The sequence below is a fragment of the Carcharodon carcharias genome, chromosome 19 (assembly GCF_017639515.1).
Source record: "Carcharodon carcharias isolate sCarCar2 chromosome 19, sCarCar2.pri, whole genome shotgun sequence".
Lineage (NCBI taxonomy): Eukaryota > Metazoa > Chordata > Chondrichthyes > Lamniformes > Lamnidae > Carcharodon > Carcharodon carcharias.
This window is the reverse complement of record NC_054485.1, coordinates 57,047,658-57,064,413: the sequence shown is the minus strand read 5'-3', so window position 1 is coordinate 57,064,413 and position 16,756 is coordinate 57,047,658.

Here is a 16,756-nt window from a genome sequence, read left to right as displayed (position 1 = left end):
CTGTGCATATTGGGAAGAGTGGCAGGCATATTGTCTCTTACCAACTCTTCCTGGAATATGACTGCAAAGCCTGTTTGTGATGATCTGTCGATATTGTTAACAGGAACCATCCACACACATCTCTTTAAGCCCTCTGTAGGTTCTTTCATGAGTGGGTGTGATTAAAATTAAAGTAATGGATACTTGTGAGGCTCTCTTTTAAGTGACAGTAGATGAGGCACTAATGTCATTCCTTTTGCAGCAATGTCAATGTCTCTGTGCATTAACTCCAGTCCATTCACTTAGACATTGTGTTGAGACTAGAGTCTCCAGGCTTCATAAGTTTAGTTGTATGTGTGTGTGTGGAGAGTGCAGAATAATATGTGGCAAACCTGTGAAGTGTTGTACAACCCAGAATGTAGCTAGCAGATGACACTCATATGCAGAGTAAGTATTCTCTGCCCTTTGCAGTATGTGTGATACGTACTCAGCCGGTTGCAGTTTTTCACAGTGTTTCTGACAGAGCACTGCAGTCAGACTTTGTTCTGAAGAGGGCACTTTTAGGTGAAAATGTCGAGTAGGATCAGGTACAGTGAGACTCTCAGACTTTTTTAGGTTGATTACAGCTTCAGTATGACACGTTTTCCAATCAGACTGGATGTTATCGCTCTGGACTTTTAAAAAATCATAGAGGTTTTGCCATCTCAACAAAGTTTGGGATAAGTTTTTTTTCTTTGATAACTGATCAAATCCAAGAACGATCAAAGGAGGGCAATTTTAGTGGTAGGTAGAGGTAAAATTGCAGGACTATGGGAAAAAGGCAGAGGTGTGGAACTAGGTGAGTTGAAGTTAGAGAGAGCCAGCATGGACATGATGGGCTGAACGGCCTTCTTCAATGCTGTAACCATTGTATTATTCAATGTTCTATAAAATATTCACATTAAATATAATTATTGTCATTAAAATATTTCTGTTGTGTTCCAGTGCTAGATTCAGAAATGTAATCACCATTAGGAGTTATAGGACAGGTGCCCAGTGAGACTCACCCAGTGATGGTTTCTCTCTTCCTCTGGTTAAGCACTTTGGCCAACTTGGACACAAACCGTCCACGCACTTCGACCGTGACAACCTACATTTGTACAGTGCTCACACGTAGGCAGTTTTCCAACATTGACCTCTCCAATTCTCTCATTACAGCTACTCTTTGAAGATCAGGACTGTCCTTTTGTCACACATTTCCTGACTGTTCATTTCCAGCACTGTCCAAGACACGAAAGAGTGAAGTGAAAAATGGCGGACATGTGCAGTCACACTCATTAACATCCAGCTGGCTCACCCCTGTTTCACTGCAATGTCAGATTGAGAAATGCTGGAGTTTCTCTGAGGAGGGAGGTAGAAATAATCAACAAATACTCACTCAATATGAGAGAGGAGGAAGGAATGGATCACAAAATGTAAAGCTTTGAGGAACTGGGTTGTGAAGAAAATGAGGTTCTTCAGATCATGGAGTGTTCATCCCAGGTACATGTCAGAAATGTTTATTGTTGAGAATGAATCCAGAACACCTGCAGGCCAAGAGGACAATTCCAGATTAATATCTATGGATCTATGGAAAGAAAAGCTAAATAAAAAATGAGGCAGGGTGAGTTTGAGGTAAGATGTGTAGCAAAATGCAATATGAGGAGGAAAGATCAGGACCGGGAAGAAAGATGAGGAGGAAAATTGAATTTAAAAATAAGAGATATGGAGAAGAAGAAAGGTGAAAGATAAGCAATGGGAAAGGAAACAATGGATGAGGACAGAACAATTAGAGCAATATGAAGGGAACCAAAAAGTAAAGAGGAATGAGTTCAGAGAGGATGAATGCTGGCACAAGTATTTTATGCCTGTGTTCATAGTAGAAGACAGAAAGAACAATCTGGAAATTGTGGAAAACTAATGTTCTAATGGGAGTCATGATCATAAAATAGTTAATGTTAACAAAGAAAAAAATTCTTGAGAAATTGATTGGGTTAAAATCTCCTGGACCTGATAGCTGACACAATAGGGTTTTAAGAGGTGACGTGAACACAGTGAATTTGATCTTCTAGAATTCCCTAGATTCTAGAACAGTTTACGGTAGCAAATGTAACCTGTCTGTTCAAGAAGGGAGCGCAAGTGAAAACAAGGATTTAGAGGCCTTGACATCAGTATTCGGGAAAATGCTAGAATCTTTTATTAAAGACATGGTGAAAAGACACTGAGAATGTGATTGGGCAGAGTCAACATGAATCTATACAATGGAAATCACATTTGACAAATTTGTTAGAATTTTTTGAGGGTGTAGGGTTGTTAAGACAAACAAATGGAGTTACTATATTTGGATTTCCACAAGGCATTTGATAAGGTGCACACAGGAAAATGTTAGGCAAGAGTAAAGTTCATGGGCGTTGGGTTGGAAAGTTGGTTGGCAGTGAAGAAAGGTCAATTTCCAGTTGGTAGGCTGTCACTGCTGGGATATGCCAAGGATCAGGGCTTAGGTCTCAGTTATTTACAATCTATATCGATGACTTTGATGAAGAGAATAAAAACAAAAAACTGCGGATGCTGGAAATCCAATACAAAAACAGAATTACCTGGAAAAACTCAGCAGGTCTGGCAGCATCAGCGGAGAAGAAAAGAGTTGACGTTTCGAGCCCTCATGACCCTTCAACAGAACTAGGTGAATCCAAGGAGAGGGATGAAATATAAGCTGGTTTAAGGTGGTGGGGGGAGGGGTGGGGGGGGGGGGGGGGGCGGGGGTGGTGGGGGAGATAAGTGGCAGGGGGTGGTGTGGTTGTAGGGACAAGCAAGCAGTGATAGGATCAGATAATTAAAAGATGTCACAGACAAAAGAACAAAAGAACACAGAGGTGTTTCTCCAAATAAAAGGTGTGGCTAAGGGTACCCGCATGGGCCCCAGCTATGCCTGTCTCTTTATAGGGTATGTGGAACATTCCTTGTTCCAGTCCTAATCCGGCCCCCTTCCACAACTATTTCTCCGTTACATCGATGATTACTTCGGTGTTGCTTCATGCTCTCGTCGGGACCTAGAAGAATATATTAATTTTGCTTCCAATCTCCACACCTCCATCATTTTCACGTGGTCCATCTCTGACACTTCCCTTCCCTTCCTTGACCTCTCTGTCTCAATCTCTGGTGATAGACTGTCCACCAATATCCATTACAAGCCTACCGACTCCCACAGCTACCTCGACTACAGCTCCTCACACCCTGCTTCCTGTAAGGACTCCATCCCATTCTCTCAGTTCCTTTGACTCCGTCGCATGTGTTCCGATGATGCTACCTTCAAAAACAGTTCCTCTGACATGTCCTCCTTCTTCCTTAACCGAGGTTTTCCACCCACGATCGTTGACGGGGCCCTCAACCGTGTCCAGCCCATCTCCCGCGCATCCACCCTCACGCCTTCTCCTCCCTCCAGAAACATGATAGGGTCCCCCTTGTCCTCACTTATCACCCCACCAGCCTCCACATTCAAAGGATCATCCTCCACCATTTCCGCCAACTCCAGCATGATGCCACCACCAAACACATCTTCCCTTCACACCCCACCCCCCCGGCGGCATTCTGTTGGGATCATTCCCTTTGAGACACCCTGGTTCACTCCTGCATCATCCCCTACTCCTCAACCCGCACCTATGGCACCACCCCATGCCCACGCAAAAGATGCAACACCTGCCCCTTTACTTCCTCTTTCCTCACTATGCAAGGGCCCAAACACTCCTTTCAAGTGAAGCAGCATTTCACTTGCATTTCCCCCAACTTAGTCTACTGCATTCGTTGCTCCCAATGTGGTCTCCTCTACGTTGGAGAGACCAAACATAAACTGGGCGACCGCTTTGCAGAACACCTGCGGTCTGTCCGCAAGAAAGACCCAAACCTCCCTGTCGCTTGCCATTTTAATATTCCACCCTGCTCTCTTGCCCACATGTCTGTCCTTGGCTTGCTGCATTTTTCCAGTGAAGCCCAACGCAAACTGAAGGAACAGCACCTCATCTTCCGACTAGGCACTTTATAGCCTTTCGGACTGAATATTGAATTCAACAACTTTAGGTCTTTAACTCCCTCCTCCATCCCCATCCCCTTTCTGTTTCTTCCCCCTTCCTTTTGTTTTTTCCAATAATTTATATAGATTTTTCTTTTCCCATCTATTTCCATTATTTTTAAATCTTTTATGTCCCCCCCCCCACCCCCACTAGAGGTATACCTTGAGTGCCCTACCATCCATTCTTAATTAGCACATTCATTTAGATAATATCACCAACTTCAACACCTCTGTGCTCTTTTGTTCTTTTGTCTGTGACATCTTTCGATTATCTGCTCCTATCACTGCTTGCTTGTCCCTACAACCACACCACCCCCCTCCACTTCTCCCTGCAACCCCCCCCCCCCACCCAACTTAAACCAGCTTATATTTCATCCCTCTCCTTGGATTCACCTAGTTCTGTTGAAGGGTCATGAGGACTCAAAACGTCAACTCTTTTCTTCTCCGCCGATGCTGCCAGACCTGCTGAGTTTTTCCAGGTAATTCTGTTTTTGTTTTGTTGAAGAGAATGACTGGTTAAGTGGTTGGCCAACAAATTGGATGCTGAAAAATAATGACATTGGTGCAGAATGAAAAACAGAATATTTTTCAGGAGTTGAGGGACTCGTAAATGTTGTATTCAGAGAGACTCTGGATGTTCCTTTACATCAATCACGGAAAGATACCATTCAGATACAACAAGCAATTAGGAAAGCAAATTGTATGTTATTGCAAATTGGGATTTGGATTATAAGATTAAGGAAGTCTTATTGGAAATATATAGAGCTGTAATGAGTCTACGCCTGGGGTACTGGGTACAGTGTTGGTCTCCTTACCTGAGGAAGGATGTACTTGCCTTAGAGAGGGTGCCAAGAAGCTTCATTAGATTGAGGCCTGGAATGAGAATGATGTCCTCGGAGGAGAGATGGAGTAGACTAGGCATGTTAGAAGAATGAGAGATGATCACGTTAAAATGTATAAAATCTTTAGGAGGTGAGACAGGGTAGACGCTGAGAGGCTATTTCCCCTTGCTAGGGAACCTAGAATCTAGGATTTGGCCTCGTTAGACCACACCTAGAATACTGTGAATAATTTTGGTCCCCTTATCCAGGGCAATGTATACTGGCATTGCAGACAGTCCAGAGAAGGTTCACTAGGTTGATCCAGGGTATGGAGGGATTTTCTTATGAGGAGATGTCTCGTAGGCTGGAATTTAGTAGAATGAGAAGTGACTTTATTGGAACATATAAGATTCTTAGGGGGCTTGACAGGCTCGATGTTGAGAGGTTGTTTCCCCTTGTGGGAAAGTCTAGAATCTGAAGGCATAATCTCAGTTTAAGGGGGCACCTGTTTAAAACAGATGAGGAGGAATTTCTTCTCTCAGAGGGTAGTCAATCAGTGGAATTCTTTACTGTAGAGGGCTGTAGAGGCTGGGTCGTTAAATATATTCAAGGCTGAGATAGACTGACTTTTAATCAGTTAGGGAATTGAGGGTTATGGGGAAAGGCAGAAAAGTGGAGTTGAGGATTATCAGATCAGCCGTGATTTCATTGAATGGCAGAGCTGATTCGATGGGCCAAATGGCTTACTTCTGCTCCTCTGTCTTGTGGTCTTATGGTTTTATAAGTGAGTGAAGAGAAATGGCATTCAGAGCAATAGAGAAAGGGAGGTGGGGTCGATTAGCTGGGGTGCTCTTGCAATGATCTGGCAAGGACATGACAGGCTGAATGGCCTCCTTTTGTGTTTGAACCATTCTATGATTCTGTGTTGAAGGGCGGTCCTAGATTTCACCAGACTCCTGAATCCCATCTTCAGCATCTCAACAGCTGCTCCCATGTCCACTCCTGTGTTCATGTGGCTTTTGTTGTATTTTCCTGAATGTCAGTGATGGGACTCCTCACTGGTGTCACCAACTCCAAAGAGAAAACTGCAGATTCTGTTTGAAGCTGTGAATATCTGTGGGAGACTGGAGCAGAGTGAAGGCATTCATGGTAGTTCCCTGAGTATCTTCACATGTTTTATGTTAGTCTTTCTGTGGATACAGACCAGCTGAACATTAATGAAGTGGAATCCCTCTCAATTGATGTGATCATTTGAGGTATTCAGTGCTTTTTACTCGAGCTCCATGAGCTTCAGTGTCAGACTTAAGTTTTCCAATCTTATTTCTGTCTTTTCTTTCTATGTCTGCAGCAGAGCTTGTCCTTGTCCTTCACTTTGGTTTCACAGTTGGCCAGGTCTCTCTCCTACAAATTCTTAGCTTGATTCAGTGGTGTAATTATGTTACTCATGGCTTCATTATCCACTTGCAGCTTGGAAAGTTCCAACACCTTTCCCTAGATGGTCTCTTTTGTTTCATTCAGCTGGTTCTTCAGTCCTTCAGTCTCTTTCTTGTATCTCTTAGCCTCCTCCTGAACAAATGAACATTGCTTAGTCTTCTCTGTTTCTTCAGTTTGTTCAGAGGGGCATTACATTCATCTTGCTTTTCTCCATAATTTTCCAGAGGAACAAACTTAGACCTGAGAGATACTTGTAGCATGAGAAGGCACTTCCGTTTTCATCTGATTTTAGGTGAAATATCCCAGACCAGTCAAGTTTGATCTTCTGTAGCCAATCCTGACCTAAAAAACTGGGTCCCTCTCCATTAACTATTATCACAGGCAGAAAGTGACTGGGACAGTGGAAATGCCCTTTACTTGAATAGATTCTCCCGTATAAGTTCTTAATTTAGCAGTTGCCTGCTCCAAGTTTATTGACTGTCTTCCTTCATTAAGGCACCTGAATATGTGCTCTCCTACCACCGTAATTGAGGCACCAGTATCAACTTCCATTGTCAGTGGCTTCTCATTCATTTGTACTGTCACCATAATAGGCTCAGTCTCCACAGCAGTCACATTGTATAAGGAGTAAGCATCAGGAGCAGCAGCTTCAGCCTTTGTTGTACCCGTTACTTCTCTCATGTTTGTTTGCTGTTGTGCAGACTGCTTCAATTTGTCCGGCATTGCCTAACCACGTGACCTTCCTTATGACAGTAATGAAATTCTGCCTCTTTGAATTCACAGGTATCTGCTCCGTGGTCACCTCCACATCGATGGTAATTTTGTCTTGAAGCCGATGATGAAGCGTTTCTGTTGGGCTTTTTAAAGTTTCTCAAATGGCCATTGAATCGCGCTTTAATTCTGCAGGTCTGGCTTTCGTGCCATGCTCGGTGGTGGGTTCCTGCCCAACATGAAGTATGGCACCATTATCCATGTGTCACAAAGCCTGCGAGTCTCTCACAGCACTTCCCATGGCCAGGGAGATTTCTACAGTGCATTTAAAATGGATATCAAACACAGCAAGCAACCAGCGCTCTATACCCCACATACCAATCGATCCCACAGCATATTGTTTAAAACATCCCTGAAGTCGCAGGGCAGAGTTTTGCTGTTGGTGAGCAGGGGGCGGGGCCCACTCTCCGACGCATAAAATGACGCGGAATGACGTCGAGCCTAACCTCTGACGTCACCGCGCCCCATTTAAATTTTCAGGAAGGTGGGGGCACAGCCAAATCAACTGCGGGCCCGCCGACCTGTCAATGGCCAATTGAGGCCATTGACAGGATCATTAAAACAAGGAAAGGACCTGCCCGTCCAACCTTAAGGTTGGCAGGCAGGCCAGGAGCTCCAGCGGCAAATAGAAAAAACATGAAACCTCATCCACTGGCGTGATGAGGTTTCATGTCAGGATTTAAAAAGTTTAATAAACTTATATGGCTGAATTAACCTTTCAGCAATCTACCTGAGGCAGCACTTAGCCACAGGGCGTTGTACGTTTTTCATGCGCATGTGCAAAAGAGTGCACTCTCGCATTTGGGGAATTCCCCCGCCCACACAGGGAGCACATAGCGTTTCCCGCTGGACGTTACGCTGAGTGGGCATTAATTGGCCTGCCCACATAAAATGGCGGCGCAGCCCGCTTCTCCGGCGGGGATCAGCTCCCCACCTGCCAAAGATTGGGTCGGGCCCGCCCGCCCGGCAGGCAGAAAATTCTGCCTGCAGTGTTCTGTTAACTGCTTGAGGTTCACTATACAGGTTGTCATGGACTGTCCCGGGGCCGGAACTATTGAATTGAATTTAAAGCGCTGCATTGTAACAATGGCTGCAGCTTGAAGTGTGTTTTCACAAGGCCCACTAATTCACCATATAACATGGAAATGGGCACGCTCGGGGCAGTCAGGTTGCGAATCAGGTTGTACTTTTACTGCCGCATACACTTAAGAGGATCACTTCCCATTTCTCTTCAGCGGTTCGTTCATTTGCTACAAAGTAAAATCCGAGGTGCTCAACACACTGGCTCCATTCTTCAGTATCAGCATCAGACGAATTGATTCTTACAAACAGTGGCATGGCTGGTGAGTCTTTTTAAAATTCAATTTACACTCAGTAACAGGGCAAGGAGCAGAGTCCAAGTTGATGTTATCCTCGTCAGGTGTGATGACTCAATGGAGCAGACTGGTTTTGTCAAAAAACAGTTAAACTTTATCACAGATATTTTCAGTGCTTGCACAATCGACCAGATCTCTCATCGGAAAAAGCCCCGCCCTCCAGACTGCCCGTACTAAATGCTCATTGGTCAGAGCCCCACCACAGTATATCACATGACCTGTGACTGGTAGATGGGAGAGACTAAACAGCCAGTTACCATAATTAATAACTGCTGTTGGGTGACCGGAAGATGCCTTCATCACCACATGTGTGCAGCCTGGGACTCCCTGGAACTATGAGAATTCAGCCAGAGCTGGAAACCTGAGGGATCTCTCATTCTGTCTGATCTCATCATTAGTGAAGTTGATGTAAGTGAAAAACACAACACCTGTCATCTGGAAGGTGCTTGTGTGCAGAGCAGTTTGTGAGCAGCAGATCCCCGGAAGGAACCAATGGTGAAGAAATTCCGCGTTCTGACCTTGACCTTTGCTGCTGGCAATGCACTCAACTGCTCCCTTTGGAAAGAGACCTTTCAAAAAGCTGCAAATGTCAGTAATGAGCTGACATGAGAGTTTTATCATCCTGAGATACTGATGCTCAATCACGTCCAGAAAGCGTATCTTTTTCCTGCACTGGTGATTATCACTCCCTCTGAGTTAGAGCTTTCTGGTCACTCCCTCTGTCCTGCAGAGTGACAGGCAGTGAAGGAGAAGGCAGCTGTTGCTGCAGTTGCTGCTGCTGCTGTTCATGTTCCTTATCACGGCTCCAAGTTAGAGCTGTATCAGCTGCTTCCATGCTGCTGAGAGGACTGGGAAAACCAAATAAAACACTCTAAGGAACATAAATGATCTCCAAAGTTTTGGAAATCACCTCCAAAGCAGTGAATGCTCATTCTCAGAACAACTCCTGTGAGCAAAAGCCTCTCACTTAGGTAAGGCAGCTGCTGCTATATCTCCGGATTTAAAGTGTTTCCAGTCTGTCGGTTCCTCAGCTCCTTGTCCTCTCATCCTATTCAAGCTGGAAAGTTCCAGGAATCCCTGGAAACCCCGTTAAATCCAGAATCCAGGAATAAGATACAGGCAACTGGCTGTTAGTAAATGTTAATAACAGAACTGCTTTCCACCAGGGGTTTCCCGTATGCTGCAGTTAAATGTGGCAGTCAGTGATTCCTTCCTACATCCTGACTCTCTAATCATTTTTAATGTTTCAACCTCCCACACGCACTGACACATGTTCACCCTGGGAGGATTAACTCCTGCCCAATGTGACAGCCTTAACTCAGTGACAAAATTTCACCTCCTAAACCTTGGGCAGCTTCCTCCTCAGCCTCTGCTGGGGAATTGTCAAACATTCATCCATTTCCCACTCTTTCATCTACCCGGTATTCTGTGATTCAGCCAGTGCCACATTCTTACTAATGTTACGGGCAAGAGGGGGATTAAGTTAAACAGCCCTGATTTCTCCTCTCACCAACTGTCTGTAAACAGAAAGGTGTTTATGATTTCTGATTTCCAGCTTTATAGGTGGTGGTGTATTTTCCCCAACCCTTCAGTTTTGGAGTGATCTAATCCCCTATTAATAACCCCACAGCAAACTCAAGGTAAGGTAAAGTAAGAGGGTTAGTTTATTTTACACACACACAAAACATGAGAAGGGGGTGTTGCTACACACCCTTGTGCATTCACACAATAAAATAGAGATAAGGGGAAGAAAAAGGTACAGGGCAAAGGCCACAGATGAAATAAGAATTATTGTTTCACGTGAGTCCAGAGTCCACAATCAAATGCCAATGGTGTATTCCTTCAGAGAGGTTAGTAGGCTGAAGCTGATGCTGGATAATTTAATTTTGCAGTAGCGATGACTTACATAATGGAAGAAGCATGTAGAGATGAATTAGTTTTGCAGTAGGCACTGGCACAGAAGTTCAGATGTTCCAGTGGAAACAGTGTAGATGAGGGCCAGGAAATTTAAACCTGGTTAGAACTCATGTTCTGCTGCTGTTATGTTGGTGAAAGATGGCAGACAGCCTTTGTTCAGCTCCACAAGGCAATAGTACAGGTTGCAGCAGCTTGGGGAGGGGGTAATGTGACATAGCTCCCACTTCTTCCCCTTGGTTTGGACAAAGGATGCATATTCTTGGTTTTGATTCTTGAGATGTTTAATGTTGTATCCATTAATAAGTTTACCAAAGGTTTCAGGGTCCTTTGTCCTTGAGGCATTGCCTCCATTGCCCAGAGCCTGCCTTAGAAATGTGAAGTGTCTTTGTACATACTCTTTGTAATTTGGTCTCTGCAAGCACAGGTTTGTTCACACCTCTTCAGGGACAATGAGATTGTGGCTGCGCTGAATGCTAGAAAGTTCTTAGTGTGTGAGTCATAGTCAGCAATGGCTTCAGTCATTGCAAAGCCTTTGTCCAGTTTAAAAGATTTTATAGATTAACCATGCTTTTATATACATGTGTGTGTATACATATTAATATATTTTATAAAATATAGAGTGATGTCTGAGCTCCAGGACACTAAAAAAATCCCATTCATCCCCAGTGAAAGGACCCGAGCTGGCGTGCGCGAGAGTAAAACCAGAAAAGCTTGGAAATGAGGAATACCAGTGAAACTTGTCCAAACTGATCCTGTGTACCTTAAAATGGAACCCCAGTATTACTGGTGCCAGTATTACTGAGTCTAACTGGGACTTAAAAACTTTAACTGTTTTTTCCTTCTGTGACGAATGGGCTAGATACAGGGAGTGACAGAGAAATATGAAGCAGGAAGTGATTGCAAAAACTCGGGTTTGATCCCAACTTCCTCTCTCTCTTCATCACCTTCATCGTTGTCTTTCTCATCCTTATAATCCACGAGGAGAATGAAACTCTTTTTCTCCTCTTCACTTTCTCCTCTTCCTCATTATCTTCCTCCTCTTAATGATCCTCTGTTCCCTATTGCTGTGCTGGATCTACAGGAAAGGAGGGCTGAGGTAAGAATAGTAAATATTAACCCTTTGGGATTACAGCAGCAAAGAAGGGGATGGAAGTTTCTGGCTGTTTGATGCTTCACTGGATCCCATGGTGACTGTATAATTATTAACTTGGCACAGACACTGTACCTCTGAGATCCCCACCTCCATGACAGGGGAACATTCCTTTGCCATCAGCTTCACTATCTGCTCCTAGTAAGGAGTGAGTTCCTTCATGCTGGGGATGACTCCTCTGGTTCTGATGTCCTATCATCATTGCATCAGTTTGTTCTGGAACAAGATTGAGTGAATGAGTTGAATAATAGAAAATGAAGAATGTGTCAGGGAGCACAGGAACAGCTGAAGTTGGAGATGCAGTGAAATGGAGAAGGGGTTTTTGGATTGTGCAGGCAGCCAGGTAAAAGATGGGGAGCCATAGCGTCAGATCTGGAGCGACTTCCCCCTTTAACCAGAGTGCATTGTGCAGGGTTATTTGTGCAGCTGCTACATTTACTAGTTGAAGGCTGCACCATTATCCTTTACTAAGAAGTAATTCAATTGGGAGGAGGCTTGTGTGCAGCATAAACACCAGTTGGGCCGAATGGCCTGTTCCAGTGCTGCAAGTTCAGTATAATTGGAAAGTAATTCCAAGCCTCATCGAGCTGGATAGAAGAACTGGAGGATTTTTCTAAACTCCCCTGCAGTTTAATAAAAGACTCTCCAGTCAAACGATTAAACTCTGAGTAGTTGTGAATGAGGCCCAGCTGTTTGCAGTTTGATATCACACAGGAGTTACATCCTGGAACTCTCCATGTAACGGAGATTTCACTAGCCAATGGCAGAAAGCAATGATGAAATGATGAGATCAGCAGTGAACCTATAGGACCCCTGGGACCTCATGGAGGAACTGATCATCTCCCGACAGCCACTGGAAACAGCTGGAACCCTCAGCTGGGGGTGGTACGTGTGCTGACAGACCTCATTGCTTACACTGATAGGAAAGTGAATCAGGAGAGAATTGAGGTAGCGGAGATGTCAATTAATGTTTAATGTGAATCATTCTGAATATTGTCAAGATATTGTGATGCTAATTCAGAACATCTGGAGCCATTAGCAGAAGGAATATTCCTTGGTTGGCCTCTGATTCCATTTCCATATTTTCTGATAAACCTTTACATGTGTTTCTATTTGTTGGCATTGGTCATGCTTCGAAACTAGGAAATTGAAATATCCCTAATTAACTCTTTAATTACTACATTCCATTTACTAATCACAACAGCTGCATGCGCACAATCAACTTGACACTCTTGCTGAGTCTTTGTTCCAGGGAGGAGACCATTTCTGACAGTGACTGAGCCGGGAACATTGCAACATTGCCCCTAGGCTCTCCCCGCATTCATTGACCCTTGACCCTCTCATCTCTTGATCATACACAATTCTGAATGTATGTTTGCAAAATTTGCTGGTGACACAAAGATAGTTAGGAAAGTAAGTTATGAGGAAGTCATAAAGATGCTACAAAGTAATGTAGATAGGTTAAGTGAATGGGTAAAGATCTGGCAAATGGAGTGTAATATGGAAAAATGTGAAATTGACCATTTTGGCAAGAAGAATAAAAAAGAAGCACATTATCTAAATGATGAAAGATTATGGAGATCCAAGATGCAGAGGATATGGGTGCTCTAGTACATGAATCACAAAAGGTTAGTATGTAGGCACAGCAAGTAACTAGGAAAGTGATTAAAAGGTTATCGTTTATTGTGAGGGGAGTTGAATACAAGTAGTGAGGTTATGCTTCAATTATACAAGGCACTAGTGAGACCACATCTGGAGTACTATGTACAGTATTGGTCTCCTTATTTAAGGAAGAAATTAAAAGCATTGGAAGCAGTTCAGAGAAGGTTTACTAGACTAATACCTGGAATGGAAGGGTTGCCTAATGAGGGAAGACTGGATAAGCTAGGCTTGTATCTGCTGGAGCTTAGAAGAGAAACAGGTTGCTTGATTGAAACATATAAGATCCTGAGGGGTCTTGATAGCGTGGATGCGGAAAGGATGTTTCCTCTTATGGAAGAACCTAGTAGAGGTCACTGTTTGAAAAAATTTAAGATAGAGGTGAGGTGACATTTTTTCTTTCAGGGGTTTGTGACTCTTTGGAACTCAAAAAGGTGGTGGAAGCAGAGTTCTTGAATATTATTAAGGCAGAAGTAGGTAGATTCTTGTTAAGCAAGGGGGTGAAAAGTAATTAGGGGTAGGTGGGAATGTGGAGTTGACATTACATTCAGATTAGCCAACATCTTAATGAATGACAGAGCAGCCTCGAGGGGCCGAATGGCCTACTCCTGCTCCTAATTTTTATGTTGATAATTCTACAGATGTTAAAATAAAAGCTAAATACTGCAGATGCTGGAGATCTGAAATAAAAATAGAAAGTGCTGGCAAAACTCAGCAGGTCTGGCAGCATCTTTGGAGGGAGAAACAGAGTTAAGGTTTCAAGTCCAATATGGCTCTTCAGGACAGCCATAGAGCTGTATGGGATAATATAGGAGAGTCATATTGGACTCGAAATGTGAAGTCTGTTTCTCCTTCCACAGGTGCTGCCGGACCTGCTGAGCTTTTCCAGCACTTTCTATGTTTCATTCTACTGATGCTAACCATCCCCACAGAACATTTAACAAGCGGCCCATCTTCATGACTGATCTTCACTGGTGAATATTGCCTGTGGACTGTGAGGATCACTAAAGGCTTTAGTCAACATCCAGGTGTGAGAAGGAAGTTCTGTCTTTGTGTAGTATAGTAAAGTCCTGTCCTTTGCAGGGGTTACGTTCCCGAAAAATCTCTCAAACGGGGAACATGGGGCAGAATTTTCCATTGTGGGGGAGGGGACAGCGGGTGCGGGCACGGATGGGCATGGACCGGATCAGAGACCGTGATCAGGTCTGCACTGCCATTTTACGCGAGCGGGCCTATTAAGGCCTGCCCAGCGTATTTGCCGACTCCTGCGGATAGCGGGAGTGTGTGGGCGGCGGTGGGCGTGTACAGACCCCGGGGTCCAATGGCAACCCAGCAGTCTGTTTAAAAGAAGGCCTGGCAGCCTCCTGTAGGCTGGTGACAATGGCTAGTTCGAGGGCGAACCACAGGGGGTCGGCTGAGCAGGCCAGGCTGGAAGGTAGGCCAGCGGGGGAGCCATTGTGCCCCTCATTTTTCAGATGAATGCCTTTCTGCCCTTCTCGAGGAGGTGGCAGCACAACAGCAGGTGATGGTCCCCCAGGATGGGAGGAGGAGGCCCCCCCACATGATGAAAAGTGCCTGGGATGGGGTGATGGAGGTGATGAGCTCCCACGATGTGGTGCGGTGCACCTGGATCCAGTGCTGTAAGCACTTCAATGATTTGTTGCACTCTGGCAGGGTGAGTACCATGTTGACGTTGGGCATTTAACCCAGCAGGTAGCCTTACCCTCTAAGACCCCTCCCTTGCACCAAGTCTTAATGTTGTGACTGCATTGAATCATGTTGGGCATTTTTCCTTTGCTGGGTGGCCAAGCAGATGGTGCCCATGCTGAGATCAGCCTGAGTGGGTCATGAGGAGATGAATTCTTCCCCGCACCATATGTTGCTCTTAGTCGCACATGACAGGTTTGGGGGCAACCTGCGGGAGATGCAGCTAGATGCATACTCAGAACTCCAGCACATGTCCTATTCAGGGTAATGAGATGGTGGAAGGGGAGCCTCAAGGTGTTGTGGTCAAGAACCATCTGCTGCCCTCTACACGGCACGTGGTTGTGCCTCCTTGCTATGGGAGGAAATACTGTGCGGTTCCTAAAGTGATGTATGCAGCATGTGTCCAAGGGGGCGTTGGGGGAGTTGGGAGCAGGCGTACTATCTTTGTGAATGATCAGCACTAGCGGGGAGAGGAGGCACTGGAGGCCTGATATGGCCCACTGTGGTTGGTGTGTGGCGTGCGCGTGCAGAGTCCATGTGTAATTTGCTGTAATGAATGGTGTTCTCTCTTTCTCAGGAGAAGAATGCTCATAATGCGTCGAAGCGTGTGAGGACTGGAGGCGGCCTGGCTCACCTCCTCATCTTAAACCGCTTTGAGCAGGAGGCCCTGGAGCTTGAGAGGTGCCATGCACCCAGGTCAACTGGTGTTAGTGAGGCTGGGATGGCACAGACAGGTATTTGAGGCCAAAAGTGAGATCTGCAATGCCCTTCCAACATCCATAGCACTGATGATTGTTAAATTTGTTATTGTTGCAATATTGCTCAGTCACAGAGTGATAGAGTCAGGGGTGTGCAGCATAGAAAAAGGCCCTTCGGCCCATCAAGTCTGTGCTGATCAAACACGTACCTAAGTATTCTAATCCCATTTTCCGGCACTATGCCCATAGCCTTGTATGCCATGGCATCGCAAGTGCACATCCAAATACTTATTACATGTTAGGAGGGTTCCTGCATCTACCACCCTTTCAGGTTGTGCGTTCCAGATTCCCACCACCCTCTCGTGTGCAAATTTTGCTTATCACACCCCCTGTGAATCTCCTGCCCCTTATCTTAAATCTATGCCCCCTGGTTACTGATCCCCCCGCCAAGGGGAAAAGTTCCTTTCTGTCGACCCTATCTATGCTTCATAATTTTATACACCTCAGTTATGTCTCCCCTCAATCTCCTCTGCTCCAGGGGAAATAACCCAAGTCTATGCAACCGCTCCTCATAAATGAAACTCTCCAGGCCAGCCAACATCCTGGTAAATGTCTTCTGCACTTTCTCCACTGCAATCACATCCCTCCCATAAAGTGCTGCTCGCAATACTGTAGCTGTGGCCTAAGCAGCGTTTTCTGCAGTTGGAACGTTACCTCCCTGCTCCTATATTCTATGCCATGGCTAATAAAGGCAAGCATGGCATATGCCTTCTTAAACACCTTATCCTGTCCCGCTTCCTTAAGGGACCAGTCGACATGCACGCCAATGTCTCTCTGATCCTTGGTACTTCCCAGGGTCCTACCATTCATCGTGTATTCCCGTGCCTTGTTTGTCCTGCCCCAGTGCATCACCTCGCACTTATCCATATTAAATTCCATTTGGCACTGATCAGCTCATCTGACCAGCCTGTCTGAGTCTGCTTGTAATGTAAGGCTAACCCCTCACTATTTGCCACCCCTACAAAGTTCGTGCCAATTGGTTCTGGAAGGTTGAGCACATAATGAGCCTGGGGGAAAGGGATGAAGTGTGTCACTGTGTGCACACTAACTGATCCACTGTCCTTGTTGTTCATTTCAGCATCATCAGAGCCTGTCCAGCA